This window comes from Dromaius novaehollandiae, chromosome 2, assembly GCF_036370855.1.
Source record: "Dromaius novaehollandiae isolate bDroNov1 chromosome 2, bDroNov1.hap1, whole genome shotgun sequence".
Taxonomy (NCBI): domain Eukaryota; kingdom Metazoa; phylum Chordata; class Aves; order Casuariiformes; family Dromaiidae; genus Dromaius; species Dromaius novaehollandiae.
The window spans coordinates 7,885,038-7,901,415 of NC_088099.1; the positions used below are offsets into that span (position 1 = coordinate 7,885,038).

Consider the following 16,378-nt stretch of genomic DNA (forward strand, 5'->3'; position numbering starts at 1 on the left):
CTGCTCTTCCCGGGACAGATGACTGCTGCTTTTTCCCTAGCTGCCTCTTTCCAGGGACGCTCCTATGGATAGACTAGGAAGTAACAATTTCTAATTCCTCTTTCCTGTAAAGATCCTTTGGAAAGAAAATCCTAAAATATTTCACTCAGATATATATTTTTAAAAACTTCCAGGAGAGCAGTAAGTACTATAACTGCTCAGCCACAGAAGATACCAAGGCAGTAGATACTAATTTATAATATTTTAAGTCCACTAATTAAAATGCCGTAGAAGTTAATTACCTCTGAGAGCTTTAAAAGTTCTAGACAATTTATCTCCTGTATCACTCGTCTTGATTTTTGATAAGGGTTTTTTCCTATTTTGTTAACCAAAAAAGGAGAAAACTAGGATGACATTTGATTGGAAATAAGTTACTAACTTTCACAATTTTGTTTCTTTTTTAACACAATGGGTATTTACTCCACATACTAGTCTAGTAAACAGCAGACATGATAAAAGACAGCTCCAAGGTTGTTTGTAACTGGAAATGCAAGTGAATTTTCAGAGGTGTGCAGTGCGTTTCACCTGCTATAAAACACAGATATATGTTTATAGTAAGACACTTAAGCCTGTTTCACGCAATGAGCTACACTGCACTGTGAACCTCAGAGCTTACTGCAATATCAGGGCTTTACATTGGCAGAAACTGTATCTAGATTAAGAATACTAAGAGTAAGTCAATACAATTTAAAGGCAGTAATTTAATATATAACAGAGATTTGTAATGGAAACATTGTAGCTATGCTGTAGTCTCTGTACTGCTTAGGAAAAAAAAACAAAGGAAATTGAGAACTAAAGGCAGAAACTTGATCCTTCACTCTGCCTGCAGTCTCACAATTTGTTTAAGCCAGTCTTAGTACAAGCTGCTGATGGTGGCTTTCCTTTTGCTCCTTGCGTTGCATTCTAGCTTCTTCTTTTGTGCTTGTAGGCAACACAGTGAGCCAGGACAAGGAACTGAGGCAGCTGAAAACTAACCGGACCAAAAGAAGAGATTAGTTTTCATCCAAGTCAGTTCGTGATCCAGCTCACTGTACAGTTGTACCAGGTGGCACTGGCACAAGGGATGCCAAGTGCAGGGGTGACAATGGGATCACAGCTTCCGGAGACAGCCCACTCTTAACTCAGCTTAGATCAGTGGTGAAACCACTGTCGTGTTCATTGCGAACTACTATAGGATTATACAAATTAGCAGATATTTTGAAGGGTCTTAGATACTAGCACTCTCTACAAACACTGCCTGCCTTATTACAGAAGGATTACTGGTTAAAGATAGGGAAAAGATCTGTCTTTCAAAGGAGCTATAAATCCCACTGAGATGATGTTATATACTGTAACATTCCAATATCTGTTTATTCAGACTATTTGATCCACTGCCACAAGAGGTTTCTATTAACTATATCCTAGGGATTTGTCTAGATTAGGATTTGAATGTTTGGTTTCAGTGTCAGGTAACCCTTTTTAACTGTATGTGATACCAATGTGATGAGACAGTATACGCTCTGTACACTAAATACTAAAGAAAAGGTACTTTTATATGATAAAGTTTAGGAGAAAAATATGTGTAAAAAGGAAATTGCCTGAATAAATTTCTTTGCCAGGTTTCAGCTTAGTTCTTACAGGGGCATTACTTATGCCTAAAAACAGGGACCTATGACACAATGCTGATACAGAAGTTTAATACAGCAGTGCCAGCAATCTTTGTGGAGGCAAAGTAAAACAAATAATTCAAGGTTGATCCAACAACAAAAGTCATAAAAAGGCAGATGTAAACAAAAGAGGTTCTAGGACTTCTGGGAAGGCTAGGACTTAAATTTTAATAGGTACCTGCTTACTTTGTCTGTCTCTGCTTGCTTTTGTTAATTTTCTAGGGTAAAGGGATTTACTCATACTCTGTAAAAGTAAAATCAGTCCTGTGGATTATATATGCACTTAATGATGAATATGTTAAAACATATCTGATGATCTAGCAGATCTCTTTTATGTCTTATTAAGGGAATATCTTTATTTTCATAAGAACATGCTAAGTATTTAATTTGTAGCAACACTTCAGGGATATGAATAGCAGTTAACATCAACAGAAAGCTACTTATCTTTTGAGGTAGTTTCCTGCCAGTTTGCCTCCCTGAATTAGCAGGAATACATGCATTAGGATAGGGGTGGGGATCTGTCAGTGGCCGTTACCATAACAGACCAGCTATATCAAAATGCTTTGAATGAGATTCCTCTCACCTGCACTTAGACATCTCATCTGAGTTTAGTTAGTAGTTATTCACAGTGGACCTACTCACCCTAGGCTGCTTCTCACAGCCAGTGGAGAAACAGCCATTTCTAGGACATTATTCACATGACCTATTTTAGACAACTACTTAAGGTGAAATGAATTGGCATGCTGGACTCCATTTACTTTACTGACTAGATCTCTACTTCTCCATTTGATCAGATTATTCCACTTTATAATACCTGTTTCTAAAGGGGAGGGGAAAGGGAACCAAGGAACTATAAACTAGTCAGTGTAACTTTGATTCCAAGATAGGTAAGAGAACAAATACTCCCATTTTTAAGTAGTTAGAAGACAGAAAGTTTATCAGGAACAGCAAATATGGATGGATAGCATCAAACCAGTCTCAGCCATCTTAATAACACATTACAAGTCTTGTGGTAGGCAGATGCAGCATATGTTGTATATCATGAATTTTGACACTATTTAGCATGATGCTTTCCTAAGCAAGCCAGATAGTCTAGATGAAACTATTGCCAGAGGACACAAACATATTCCCAAGAAAGGTAGTAACCTTTCTTTATCTAACTGGAAGGGTTTATGAAAGGGTTCCAAAGAGGTCTGTATTCTATCTAATATTCAGCATTTTCACTGTTGACTTGATGAAGGAATAAAGAATAAATGATCATTACATTTTCAGCTGACACAATAGTAAGAAAGGCTGCACTTTTAGGGATAGCATCAGAACATAAAATAATCTCAAAAATTTCAGCAATGCTTGAAACAAACAGGTTGTGCTTTGATATGGGTAACTAGAGAGCCTTACACAAGTAAAAATAAGGAAATGCAAAAATAAAATGGGAAAAGATTGGCTTACAGCAGTTGTGCAAGGAAAAGATCTGAGGATGAAACTAAGTATGAGACAACAATACCAGACTCGGAAAAAACATCACACTATCTACAAACATGTTACAGATAAGACAGGGAGAGCCTATTCTACGCAGCCCTGGGTTAGATGTCAGCTGAGATACTGCATTCAGTACTGGGCATCGAACTCAAGAAGAGTTCAAGAAAGTCAAGGATCTAGGAGTTCAGAAAATATGACTGGTGACAAAAGACTTGAAAACCTTCTGATTTTCTTAGTTTAGAAAAAGAAAAAAGACGACTGAAGGAAGATGCAATAATGATCTCCCAATGTAATACATTGTTGCAAGAAGGAAAGTGATAAACTATCTTCTGGGTCCACTGGTAATGGGATAAGAAGTTACCAGCTTAGCCTTCAGCAAGGAAGTCTTAGGCTGGACTTCAGGAGAACTTTCTAAATATAAGGACAGTGAAATACCAGCATGCTTTGCTGAGAAAAACGTTGAAATCTCTACCATCCTAGAGGTTTTTGGCAACAAGTTGGAAAAATATTTGTTGGGAATTATGTACATATAGTTGTTCCTGCTATGGAGGGAAATGAATTTTCGAAGTCCCTTCTAGAGTTCTTTTATGTCTATGTTTGTCCAGTCTTCAGAAAAATATATTTAGTCTTTCCTAATACGAGAATTTAATGAGAAATCTTCATATGGAAGTTTTGTACAAAAGTCAGGGTTTACTAACAATCTAATACAAATGCATTTTGCTTTGCTTTTCCCTCTCCAAATCAAGTAGCTTTAATTCTAAATTGGAAAAATATTAAAGCAAGTATTATTTGAGTAATGACAAAGCTTACACATTAGTCTTTGATGACTGGTCAGGAATCAAAAAGACAACCTAAAAAGAAATGCTGCTGCAAATCATAAATCTGTGTGCAAGAGACTTATTCAAGCACTGCAAGAAAAGCGTTAGCTGCCCTTTACTATGAAATACGCATTCCCAGGTAAATTCAGAGCTGCTTGTCACAAAGCCTTTCCTGACTTCCGATTGCTCATTCATTCTGATCAATGAGGGCAGCGACACTATTAATGCCGATACGCTAGCGGTGCTGCTTGTACAACTCATAGTTCAGCAATAAAACTGAATGCCCTTCGAAGTACTTCAGAAGAAGAAAAAAAAAACCTACTTGCCTTATAAAACTTAATGGATTGAAGAGCAACAAGAAGGAATTCCCATCTAAATGCAAATCAAGGCAAACCCATTCTGAATGCAAGAATAAACTACAAATGGTAATTTTCCCACCATTTGCTAGTGCTACTTACTACAATTACAGTTTTATACAACCCAAGTAGTTAACAGCCCTTTTCCTGATGAGCTGTCGATGAACATTTTAGAATTTTTCCAAATTTATGTCAGATATGTCTACTCTGTAGCAGTCTGTTTGCACAAAATTATTTAAAACACTTATTCCTTATTTTTGGTTTAATTTAATCTGGTTTATGAAGCAGAAAAAGACGAAAGTTACCAGAAAAAAAGGTTTTATCTGCTGGTTAAACTGCAAATCAAACTCCTACTTGTTTTCTGCTAGAGCGTGATAACTGATATTGGTGGCTTACAACAACTCAGAACACTGGAATCAGCAATGCTGAGATTAGGATCCCATCTTGGATCCCTTCTGTAGTTAAAAATGCTACATGCACAGTGGACAGGGATGCCTGTAAGGTGACACTGTGAGCGTATTATGTGGTTAGAGAACACGGTCAGTCCCAGTGTGGAGCTCTGGGCCTGGTTCGGACACAAAGTCCTCCTTCCCTCCAAGACCTCGGAGTAAACAGAGCAGCTGTGCAGTGAATGTAGAGTTTCTACCACTTATTCTAAGGAATCTCTGTTTACCATTAACTCTAAGGAATCTCACCAGACAAACTAGTAAGGAACGGGATGTCTCATACAAAATACTGGATTCGAGCTTTTTCCTCCTGCACCTGGAGGGAATGCAATCAGATTTGTTCTAGTCTTAAAAAGCTTTTGAAATATTAGATGCTATAATCATTTCAGTGTGTCGTGTGTATAAAGGAAGCTGGTGACAACTCCGAGATTCCAGTTTGTTTGGAAAGCAGCAACCTAATCCTGTGGCAGAACCCGGCATTGAAAATCTGCTCTGTAGCAGCACCCTGCGTTCCCCACTGAATCATTACTGGTGTCAATTCAGCGCTCTGGTCCTAATCTGCTAGGCCCTCAATGAGTTAGAGGCACAGGTTGTTTTTACATCTTATAACCAGTAACTAGCCTCCCACTGCAGGTGTCCTCAGACATAACAGTAGCTATAATATTAATTACTTGATGCAGTTAATTGATGAGTGACAGGCAGTTGCAGTTGAGGATCTTTAGTAAGTTAAATGGATTGCTAAGTGGAACAACAACAAAATTTAGCCAAAGCGAAACAAGGAATATAGGAATGGGTTCAGAGCTAGGAAAGATGATGAAATTTCTGTTAAATCTTCAGTGCAGTTCTAGTACTAAATGTTAAGATCTGTGTACCCAGACAACAGATTAACTAAAATGTGCAGAGTGATTTCACGTTTTTATTGGAGACCCTTTGCTAAATATTTCCATATGGAAATGAACTTGCAATTTAATCCCAGTAAGTTCTGCCATTGACTTAACTGAGAAACTGGATAGATTCTCATTACAAGACTTCTCTTAATCTAACAGGAGAAACAAAAAAACTATCTAAGAACAGTGTCCTACAACCCTCATTTCTCATTTCCAGTCTGAGAAAAAAAAATGTCAGTGATGGAAGTTAAGCACCTTTAAAAAATAAACTTCAAAGGAACTAAAAGACCCAGGTATAGTCTGCATCCCCAAGCTAAACTCTTACAGAGGAGTCCAGACAGAAGTGGAAAAGAGTGAGGATTTGTTTACATAACCTCTAATAAGAGCTGTATGTCTGATCCTGGTATCGCTGCAGCTCAGATAAGTCAGATTTTAGAATTAAGAATATCAAAGAGGAAGTCTCTAAATAAGCCTTTGTGGACAATATTAATTCCTCAGATTATTCTCGTAGAATATAGGTAGAGTCTGAATCAATATTATCAGCATGGTACATTATTAATCAAATAGCAAAACAATTTCAATTCTGTCCTTTTGAACACAAAGTTCAAGAAGTTACATACTTGTGAGGCACTTCCTTGAGTTTGCTTGTTAAGAATATTGATGTTACAATAGGACTACCTGCTTCTGCAAACACATAGGAATATTTCTTAATATTTCAGTCTATTCCAGATTTTTTAAATGTAGTTGTCTTAAATGTTTGTATTGTATATGCTTAAAAACATATTCTTTAGCTGTTTTCACACATATGCTTGAGTATTCCTGAGTCTCTTTGAAATAGGACCTATCTATTACTACACTGAATTATGGGCATGGCTGCAGGGAAAGGGAATTTACTGCAGGAGGGAGCTGTAGTAATCAGATAATAAGCAAGATTACAGTAGTTATATGTGGTTGTGACAAACATACTGGTTTGATGTAGAAAAAAACAGATTAAGATAATACTAATGGTAACAAACAGGTAAGCAGTGACTTGTTTAAAGTGGATGGAAAAAAAAGAGTAAGAGCGAGCCCACGCTTCCCTAGGTCTTCATTTACTGGCATTGAATACAGAAGGATTACCTGTGTTAGTTAAAGTTAAGGACTTCTTACTTAAGTACTTTAGCTGGATTGAGGCCAGAGTACTGCTGAGTATGCTACAGAACTGAAGCCACTCTGAATAACAGATTTTTTAAAAAAAGCAGAGCCAAGTTTGATTTAAATAAATGCATTTACTATACACCACTTCTCTTTCTTCATCTTAGTGTTGTATTTCAAAGCCTCAGTCATGGATAGTGACTTCAGTGTACAAACACTATTACACCAGCTTTAAATGATGATGTTGTTTTAAACCGAAAATGAAATACCTTTTCCCTAGCAAAGCCAGAAGTTACTTGATACCACACTTCAGGCTTGAGTAAACCCTGCAAAATTCTAGTAACTTATTAATAACCTACCCTTAAAATGTAATTTTCATGATCATCATCAGTTCCAAAAGACTGGAAGCAGATATATTGAACCTAGGCATTAGCAGCATGATTGCAGGTCAGAGTTACAAGGATGATTTCTGGAAAAACAGAGATAATCTCCAGCACAGAACTGAGTCACCCACAATCTTGACAAAACTCCTTTAAGAAATTTGCATAGACCCGGACTGAACAGATCATTCGCTCTGTGGCACGAGCTGCATTAAGAAGCAGATACCTGCAGGCTAAACATAGCAAATGAGCTATTCTGTAGCTGGCCACTTTCTGCCCAGCTTATCCCAGCTGAGGCTCTCGACTCTGTGTGCTGCTGGTGGGCCAGGGGGTCATGCAGAGTCACAGCAACTGCTAGCAGCCCAGGGCTCCAGCAGGAGTAGTCAAAAGCTGTCTCTTGAGCTGAACAGAGATCACAAAGTGTATTTCATTGCAATTCCAGGAGCACATTAAACTCCTGAGACTACCTCGTACCACTCACGGGCTGTGCATTTGCAGTAGATTTTTGTGCTCTCCCAAAAGCAGACAAACTACGGGCCTGATTGCCACTAATGGCGAGTCCATGCTTGACCTGATATCTCCAGATATGTCTCTTTTTTTTTTTTTTTTTGTCAAAAGGTATTTTTCAGATGGCACTGAATGTGTGTAGCTTTAGGACTCTAACTTTTCTCCTGAGTTAATTCCAGATCTGTTGCTGATCACTCCAGGCCTAACTTTTGTGTGCTGCTTCTCCTGTATTGTTCTGCGTAAAAGAAATCTGCAATGATAGCAACATGCAATGGATACCTTCCTTCTGTCATGCATGCTTTCCCTTTCGACAGGCTCTTATCATCATAAATATCCTTTTGTCATTTCAGGTAAGCCACAAGTGAAACCAGATCATCCTACAGTATTGGTTCTGTGGTTTGACACTGTCTGGAAGGGACTGAGGTGAGGACTGTACTAAGCAAGAAGCATATCAAGTGTCTCAGCTAAGTGTATTACGATTAGAAACAATACTGTAAAGTGACCTAGAAATACTGGTAAGAAATTCCTCTGTATTCCATGAACCAGTTCCAGAAAAAACTCAAATTAGTTCATTGCTAAGGACCTGGGATACACCTCCAGCCAGCTTGCCACTATGCTCACATTACTGCAGAGCTTGCGCAGATGTGGATAGAAAAGTCTGTGTATTCGTGGTCAGTGGTATGGATGTTCATAGTGCGGATATGGCAGACACTGGATTCATAAGCACATAAGCTTAGATATAGACTTGGTCTGTAGTTAGATGTCTGTTAAGATGCCCAGATATTTCTTGACATGCTTCCCAAGGGTGCTTTGTTCTAGCTTATCACACGTTCTTAAAGTATGGAAATAAAGCATTGCATTCAATATTTAACAGCCAATTTGAGGAAGCTTCTGTACATAGCATGGTACATCCCATCACTGACAGTAAGCAAACAGACTGTTTAAATTGCCATTACAAGTGTGGTACTGCTTGAGCCATGAGAGATTCTAGCCTTTCTGAAGTCAATAGAAACTTTAGCATTGATTTCAGTAGAGTTAGGATTAAATTCTACCTACTATACATTAAACTGGATATAATCTCTATGGAGATGCCTCTTACTTTCTGAAGCACACTTAAGTAGCAGACTGGAAATTCAGTATCAGTTTCATTTAAATGAATAAGTGCAGTTGAATATTAAATTGGATAATGCAATCAGTAGGTTGAGATTTAACTGGTTGTTTCTGCCAAAATGATCATATTTCAAAGTTAATCATCTTTTGAGACAAAGAGCATCATCTTTTGAGATGAAGAGTTCTCAGAGCTTTGGACCCTTGTACCAGGGAGACTACCTGTGTCTTCTGCTGTCTGCCACGGAGACAGCCAGTGAAAGTGTTCATGGAGGAGTAATGACAGTGCAGAGGGGTAACTGCTGCTGCCTGGGCAATCCCAAAAGCGCTCTCTAACTTTGGCCATTTGGGTAAGGCACAAGCATTCCTGCTGGGATGTTCTCAGGAGATGCCCATGTAAGGCCTTGCAAGTGAAAGACAGTACAGGACGTTCCTGAAAGAAGGGGATCTGATTTGGCTGTGACATTTCAGTGGTTGTTATGTTCATTTTTATTTTATTTTGATGATATGTTAAGCTTTTGCAAAAGGCATGCCGAGCTTAGAATAGACTCCTGGCTCTAGATCTCTAAAAACAGTAAGTATTTATTTAACACTGTTAATAGACGTAGGTAGATGCTACACTGGTTCCTGTTTTTAAAGTAATTCTCATAGCTACTCATGTTTAAAAAACAAGAGTAAAAATGAGCAAGTCTACATTCCAGTATGAAAGCATCAAATCTGTGACATGTGTATATATATACTAATCTGTATCTGATATGCAGGATAGGGTCCTATGATAATTCTTGAAAACTATCAGTTCTTGAGAATGTCTGAATTATTTTAAAGGAAGCTCTAAACAAACGTAGAAATCAGAAGAGCAGCCTATTTTACAGTGATCTTTTGTTTAAATCTTTATGTGTGCTCTGAAAATGTGGTAGCTTCCTACACATTATTACAGTCTCTAATGTAAAAGCCGACTGCTACAAACTTTAAATACAACACGTGCTATCTACAGTTAACTTATCTTAAGCCACTTACAGCTCTCATTCTAAAAATATCTCAGTACTGTAGAATTTTTCATGTATTTACCATCATAATATCTCTTTGACATAGGGAAGTGTTACCCCAATTTTTATAAATGGGAAATTGAGGCACTGGGAGACCAAGTGACTTACTTAGGGTTGCACAAGAGATCTCTGAAAGGGCAAATAGTTGCAGCCACTTCTTTCTGATCTCAAGAGCATGCCCTAGCTACTGGCACTGTATTTTCTCTTTTTTCTAAATTCTGTTTTCCTTAACGACTTTGAGATGCTCTTTGAATTCAAGATTTCTTCTCTAAAATGGCAACAGTTAAATGTGTGGAGCCATAAGGAAAAGAACACAGGCTGAGGCCATCCTTTTCTTCAAAATATAACTTCTGTAAAATTTGGAAAATGAAAGAAACTACTTGGTGACCAGCTTGTATTATGTCCTTTTGTACTGCAGTGGTGCTCGGTAGCATCTTGCTGTCTCTTTCCAAGGGTATATTCCAGGAAACAAGGCTGTGCATCCTCTGTAGAAATGGTTCCTCACAGTGCTCCCTCAGAAATAGCTTTGGCAGCATCCTGTCCTTGCATGCAACGAGTCTGTTGGGATGTGCACTTGTGTGGCCACTATCAGCCCACTTAAGGGAGAGGGGCAGGAGCAGAATCTGTCGTCTCATTTCATAAAACCATTTCTTCATCAATAGGTGCTTCCATTTATGTACGGAGCTGGGTGCTGAGGTCGTACGCACCGTGAATGTTTCCAAGTAAACATGATCCCAACACCCAAAGCTCAAAAGGCCAAACACACAACACCAGGCAGATACCAATCTTGCAGCTGCTGCTCTTGTGCTGCTCAGCCATCAGCTATTTCCCATTGTCACCAAGAGCTCTCTTCTCTTCTGATTCTTGTGCTTTTTCCTTCTTCTAGTCCTTTCCAAACCTTTGGTGTTTTCCCCAACTCTTTTTCCACTGTCAGTATGTCCAGTCAGCTTATTTTCTCATCTCCAGTACTTGTGCTAGTTATTTGTAAATCTTTTAATAAACAATAAAAATTGTACAAAGGCCCAGATCCAGCAAAGGGGCTAAGCACCCATGTAGCTTTAAGTGCTCTGGTACTGTTGACCCCAACAGGACTACTGACATACTTAAAATTAACCACACATTTAAGTCCTTTCCTGGATCAGGGCCATAATGACATTAACATTAACCAAAACAAAACACCACCTGAGACTCAACAACATAAATACATAGCAACCTCAACCAAACTCCATACTGTAACCTTCAGACTACCTTTCTTCAATGCCTTTTGTCATTACTAGCTGTGTTATGGCTACACTTAAAATCTATTCTGCAAGCGTGTGCTGGAACTAAGCTTAGGAGCAATCCTATTTAAGCCAATGCTTACTTACAGTTTTAGAATTTGCCTGGCCTGTTTTGCTAGATCAGGCCCTTGGACAATAAGATACTCAGGGCAAGGAACGTGTTTACATTTCTGCTGAACATCGCATGTGCATATATACTGTAAACTAACGCTTAGTAACTTTTTGTTCTGAGGTACGAAGAAGAAGGCTTTCTACATGTCACAGATGCCCTGGCTTGCAGAGATACATGTGGAAAAGTATAATAGATAAAATTTCTAAAATCTAAGATATCAACCTAATCACAGGCAACTGACTGTAACCCTAAACATGCAAAATGACTAAATTAAAACCTCTTCTCTTGAATTTTCCCTGCCCTGTGTTTTGCTGACCTTCTCCTTTTGATGCTTTTTCTCCTTTACAGTATATTGATTCTGTCACTGTTTTACACTTCAGCTTATAAGCCCCATATGGTAGAAGCCTTGTCTTATTTTTATGATAACAAAGTATTATGCAAACCTTGGGCACTATACAAGTAATTATTGTCTTCCTACAAATAAATACACACGGCCCCACCCTCAGTTCCAGCTGAGAATGCTGTTGTGAGCAAGCTCAGAGAATAAATATTTTGCATTCATTTCACCAGCACAATGGAAACATTTTTCCAAGCTGCTGCCAAGATGGTATCTAGTCCTCTTCTGAGTCAGCAGCCCATGCAGCTGACTTTCAAATGGCCAAACTTGGCTGATTGTAATCTTAAAAGAAAAGAAACACAGACACAAGCTGTAGTTTTAAAGAGCCGTATTGCTCTCCTCATGCATAAGCAGATAGTGACACTATAAAATATGAAAGTTCGGGAAATAAGATGTACAAAGACAGTGTTGTTTATAATGTTCCCCTCATTTTCTCCCAATTTCAATAGTTTATTTCATCCAGTCAGAGGAAGGGACTAAGGAAGGTTGTGAGTAAGACACAAAGAAGTATCACTGCTTTATGTAGCCCATGTCTAATTGGTATCAATCAGCTCTTTATATTCTTTAAAGCTCTGTTGGTTATTAAGGGCAGTGCATCTAAAAATACAGTATAGACAAAACAAGGCCAGAAGAGGGACTGGAAGAGCTGGAGATGGTCAGGGATCCTCCCGAGGATCCCAGCCTCTCTAGCATTTTGCTCATTCCTAGCTGTGTTTTCCCTCTGGTCCAATACATAAGCAGGCATGGTGCAAAAGAACAGGTTTGAAACTGTTCATCTTTCCTCAGTTCTCAAGAAGACTTTGGTCTGTAATCCCCACTGCCTTGTGAATGAACAGCCTGGATGGTAAATATTTTCTGCCTTCCTGAATTGCCCAAATATAGCTGGTAGAAAACTGGCAGCAGTCCTGTATTAAGCTGCAGCTTTACATTAAATCAAAGTACACATCAGGCTTCTAGTAGCTATTAGAGCTTACTTTCTTGAGGAGTTCCAGCAAAATAACAGGACACTTATTAAATTAAGTCTGACTTATTAAATTTAATAAGTTTTGAGACTCAGAAGTAAACTGCATCATGAAAAATAACTACAACTAATAAAACCAGGCTGTCAATCTTAAACCACCATCTTAAGTAATGTTACTTATTCAAAAGATACATATTATGGACACATAAGGTCAGATCCTCAGGATTAGCCTTTTTATACCATGCATAGTGCAGGACATAGGGTAATAAAAGTAATTTAGCTTTAAGTCACTAACTCTCTATTCAAGATGCTGGGGTCATGAGTTTGGTGCCAGTGTCTAACTTAGAGTAGACTAGATGCTCTGGTTTTAATTGCCTTAGCTACCTACAGCCTCACGAGAGCTGTCAAAGCAGCTGGGAATTCACTGGGCTCAGCATTCTGGCTATTCGTCCTTTCTACGTAGCCTGTCTCCTTTTGATCTGGGCCTAGGAGGAACAGGAATTGTAGGACTTTATGCCATTAAAATAAATTCTCCACTGAGTGAATCCATAGATAGTTGACTAATTTAGTTTGTGGCTGCAGAGAGGGCCACAAACTGAAACAGACACTCATTTCCTTAAGGCAGAGAAATTTATCTTTATGTCATATAATTCCTCTACATCCTAAGATCGATTGCCATGAATGTGCACACTGCAACCAGAACACAAATATATTAGGAAACCAGTGTTTCAGGATGCTGTGACTTTGCATTTTTTTCTAAGCCAAATAAGTAGTTTTTAAAAAAGCAAATTAGCTGCCACAAAATGGCTAGTAAGCTGTTTGTCACATATTTTAAATACTAAAAGGGAGAGATATACCAAATGTGGTATAAGACTAATAGGAAGAAGGTGAAGTGACAGAACAGAATATTAATAAAATAGGAGTTGTAATTAAGCAGTAGTACTGTGTGGTATAGTTGAAGCTTTCTATTTTTGTAATGTTCAATTCCACCTGACTTTACAGATTCATTCTTTTATATTCCACTGATTCTCACTGTATACTTTCCAACCATGTTAAATAATTCTCCTGTGGCCCTACACTCAATTCAGTAGAGCCACTTTGATGCTCCCTCAAAGGAGACTGCAATCAAATCAGGCAGGCGCAAGACATTTTTCTATTAATACCACACATAATTGTTACATAGTTAATTTATACAGCTACTCATTTACTAGGTTTGCAACTAATTAGTTACATCTCAGCTACTGGACAAATGTATACCATTTTAAAATTAAATACACTTTCACTTGGACAGCAACAGTAGAGAGAAATGTTTAAACACTGATGGCATGTTACAGCCCATAAGATCATTTGAGAATAGACTCATCTCCCAAAAGGAGTGCTGGCATTATGGCACTTAAAACTAGCCTGGACACAATAATACTGCAAAAGCTTTCTTCACCAGTAAATAACAGCCTTTTTGGCTCTAATTTCTGTGATCAGTTTACTGCGGTGTAAGTCAAGGCTGAATCATAATAATGCCTTGGCACACCAGTATATTGCCTTAAACCACATGAATGCTGAAATAAGGAGTTCTTATACATTTGCAGATTGGACTCTTTTTTTCCCAGCCTGTGCTTTTATTTTTTTTTTAAGACAATGTTTGAATCAAAGAAGACTTCTGTTCTCTTCATCAGATTTAAATCTCTTTAATCAGACAGCCCGATTATGGGGCTCTGATAGGTGGCATGGCTTTCTGGAGAGAGCCAAAAAGAAGGACCTGCTGCACATATCCCAGTTCCCAGGCTCCTTGCCAGCAGCAGTGTGATGTAATAGTCTTTCACGCTGAACAAGTTAACAACCGTGTTTTTGAGTTTACTACGTTTTGGCTAAGAAATAGCATGAATAGCCTTGCAGGGAAGTGCTACTGTTAAACAAGCAGGAAGAGAGAGTCCCAGCTGTATGTTCCACCTCTCCTCTTCCTTATACTGGAGCAGGAACAGCTGTGTAAAATGAATGCAGACTGGACTCCTCCAGTTTCTCCTGCATGTGGTTATCTGCAGTTTTAACAGGACTTACACAAGTTAAGGGTAAGTCTAAGCCTGTCTTCTGGCTGAGATGACATCTTTTTGAGAAAGTGCTGGGAAGTTGCTAGGCTTGAAGTTTGTCTAGAGACTAGTGGGTGACTACACAACCAGATGGAAGGGGCCTTTCGTAAATGTGTTCTGCCGTCTTCACTTCTAAGCAGGGGAAGCCCAAAACCCGTTTTTTTTCAGAAAAAGAAGGCTCAAAGGGAACTCCTCTAGTTGGAGGAGCATCCTTTCTCTCTGGCCTGGACTCTCCTCATGCAGGGAAAAAAGGAAACCCATAAAGGCTAAGAAATGATATACCACAGAAATGTTTGCGTTTGTGGGAGACAGGGAATACTGCTATTTTCAGAGCGTCTTATGTGTCAGTGGAAGAAGAAAGGACAAAATGAAAACAATACAACCACATTAAGCTCAACATGCTACATTGCACTTCAAAATATGGGCAAAGCAGAAACAGGGAAAATATGTTTGTTATTGAATTTGCAACCTCTCTGCATTCCTTTCATGGTTAGTAATGTCACTTTAGAGAAGAATTAAGTTATCATTCACCACTTACTGCCTGAAGGTTACACAGTCCAAACAACACAAGACCAAAGTACAGAGTCATGAACTGCACAGTTAAAAATCAAGTTGCTCCTGCCCCATTTAACGTGGTGCACACTAATCTTTCAGTTTAGCTTTGATCTCTTATCAGCTGAATTTAACCTTCTAACTCCACCACTAGAAGAAACACCTACACACACCCAGACCAAAGCTTGTATTAGGTGCTGCAATGGTGTGTCACAGACTCATCACATCTAGCTTCCGGCACCTCGCTGAAGTGCCTCAGTTAGAAATGCAACACCTGGAGACACTCCCTTTATAATCAGTGCAAAGGGCTGTTCAACCCACTTAAGACCTGATTCATCCTCTGCAAATGCCTCTCTGTTGAATATAGAGACAATTAGAGCTACTATACTCCCAACTTAAGCAGCTCAGATAGGTTTCTAAAGTTAGGTGGGATAAATCCAGGCATTAGTGATTATCACAGACATCCATTTAGCATGGAGTTAATTATTTAGCTTTGTATACCGTGTTGTGATGATACTCCTTGAAGCAGCATCTCCCTTTGTCAGGAATTGTCTCCTACTTTTTATTCCCCTCTCCAGAATCTGAGACTTAAAAATCACATAAAAACAGACACTTTCTAAGTGCTATAAAAGCATGAAAGGTTTAGATTACTTCTAGTGGGGAATAAACATTGTTATTCTTTTCTTCCATGCTTTCTTATTGAACAGATTTAACAATTCAGGGCCACAGTCTCAGACATATAAAAAATATATTTTTAGGTACACAATCAGCTTGAAATGCAGTTAATTATAACCATGGGTTAAGATTAGTTCCAAGTCCTTATACTACACCTTCCTATATTCATCTGCTGTTCTATTGTTTATTTGTTTGGGTTTTTTTTTTATAACACTTCAGGGTCTGAGTCCAAGGGTTCCTCTCTGCTACTGCAATACCTTTAACAATTGTGAATCATCACACATTAACACCGCTAAGTAAACAATATAATAAGTAAAGGAGATTTCAGTTTATAGTGCCCCATAGATAAGACTCAGCTTCTTTCAGATGTCAGCCTAGAAGCTTTCCTCTCATTAATCTGTACATCTAACAGTGTTACCAGTATGAAACATCATATAATTTATAGCATGTCTTTAAGATAACTGGAATCGTC

The 16,378-nt window shown here is 38.5% G+C and overlaps 1 protein-coding gene and 1 long non-coding RNA gene across 8 annotated transcripts in view; one reads left to right on the forward strand and one right to left on the reverse strand.

Annotated features, from left to right (window-relative positions):
- The window catches only part of PRKAG2 (protein kinase AMP-activated non-catalytic subunit gamma 2), a 228,254-nt gene that overhangs the window by 55,346 nt on the left and 156,530 nt on the right, over nucleotides 1–16,378 (reverse strand). The window lies entirely within an intron of this gene.
- The window catches only part of LOC112981361 (uncharacterized), a 39,460-nt gene that overhangs the window by 2,032 nt on the left and 21,050 nt on the right, over nucleotides 1–16,378 (forward strand). For all 4 annotated transcript variants that reach the window (XR_010387530.1, XR_010387529.1, XR_010387531.1 and 1 more), the window contains exon 2: nucleotides 8,043–8,115. This is a non-coding gene — a long non-coding RNA (uncharacterized LOC112981361). The remainder of the gene's footprint in view (nucleotides 1–8,042; nucleotides 8,116–16,378) is intronic.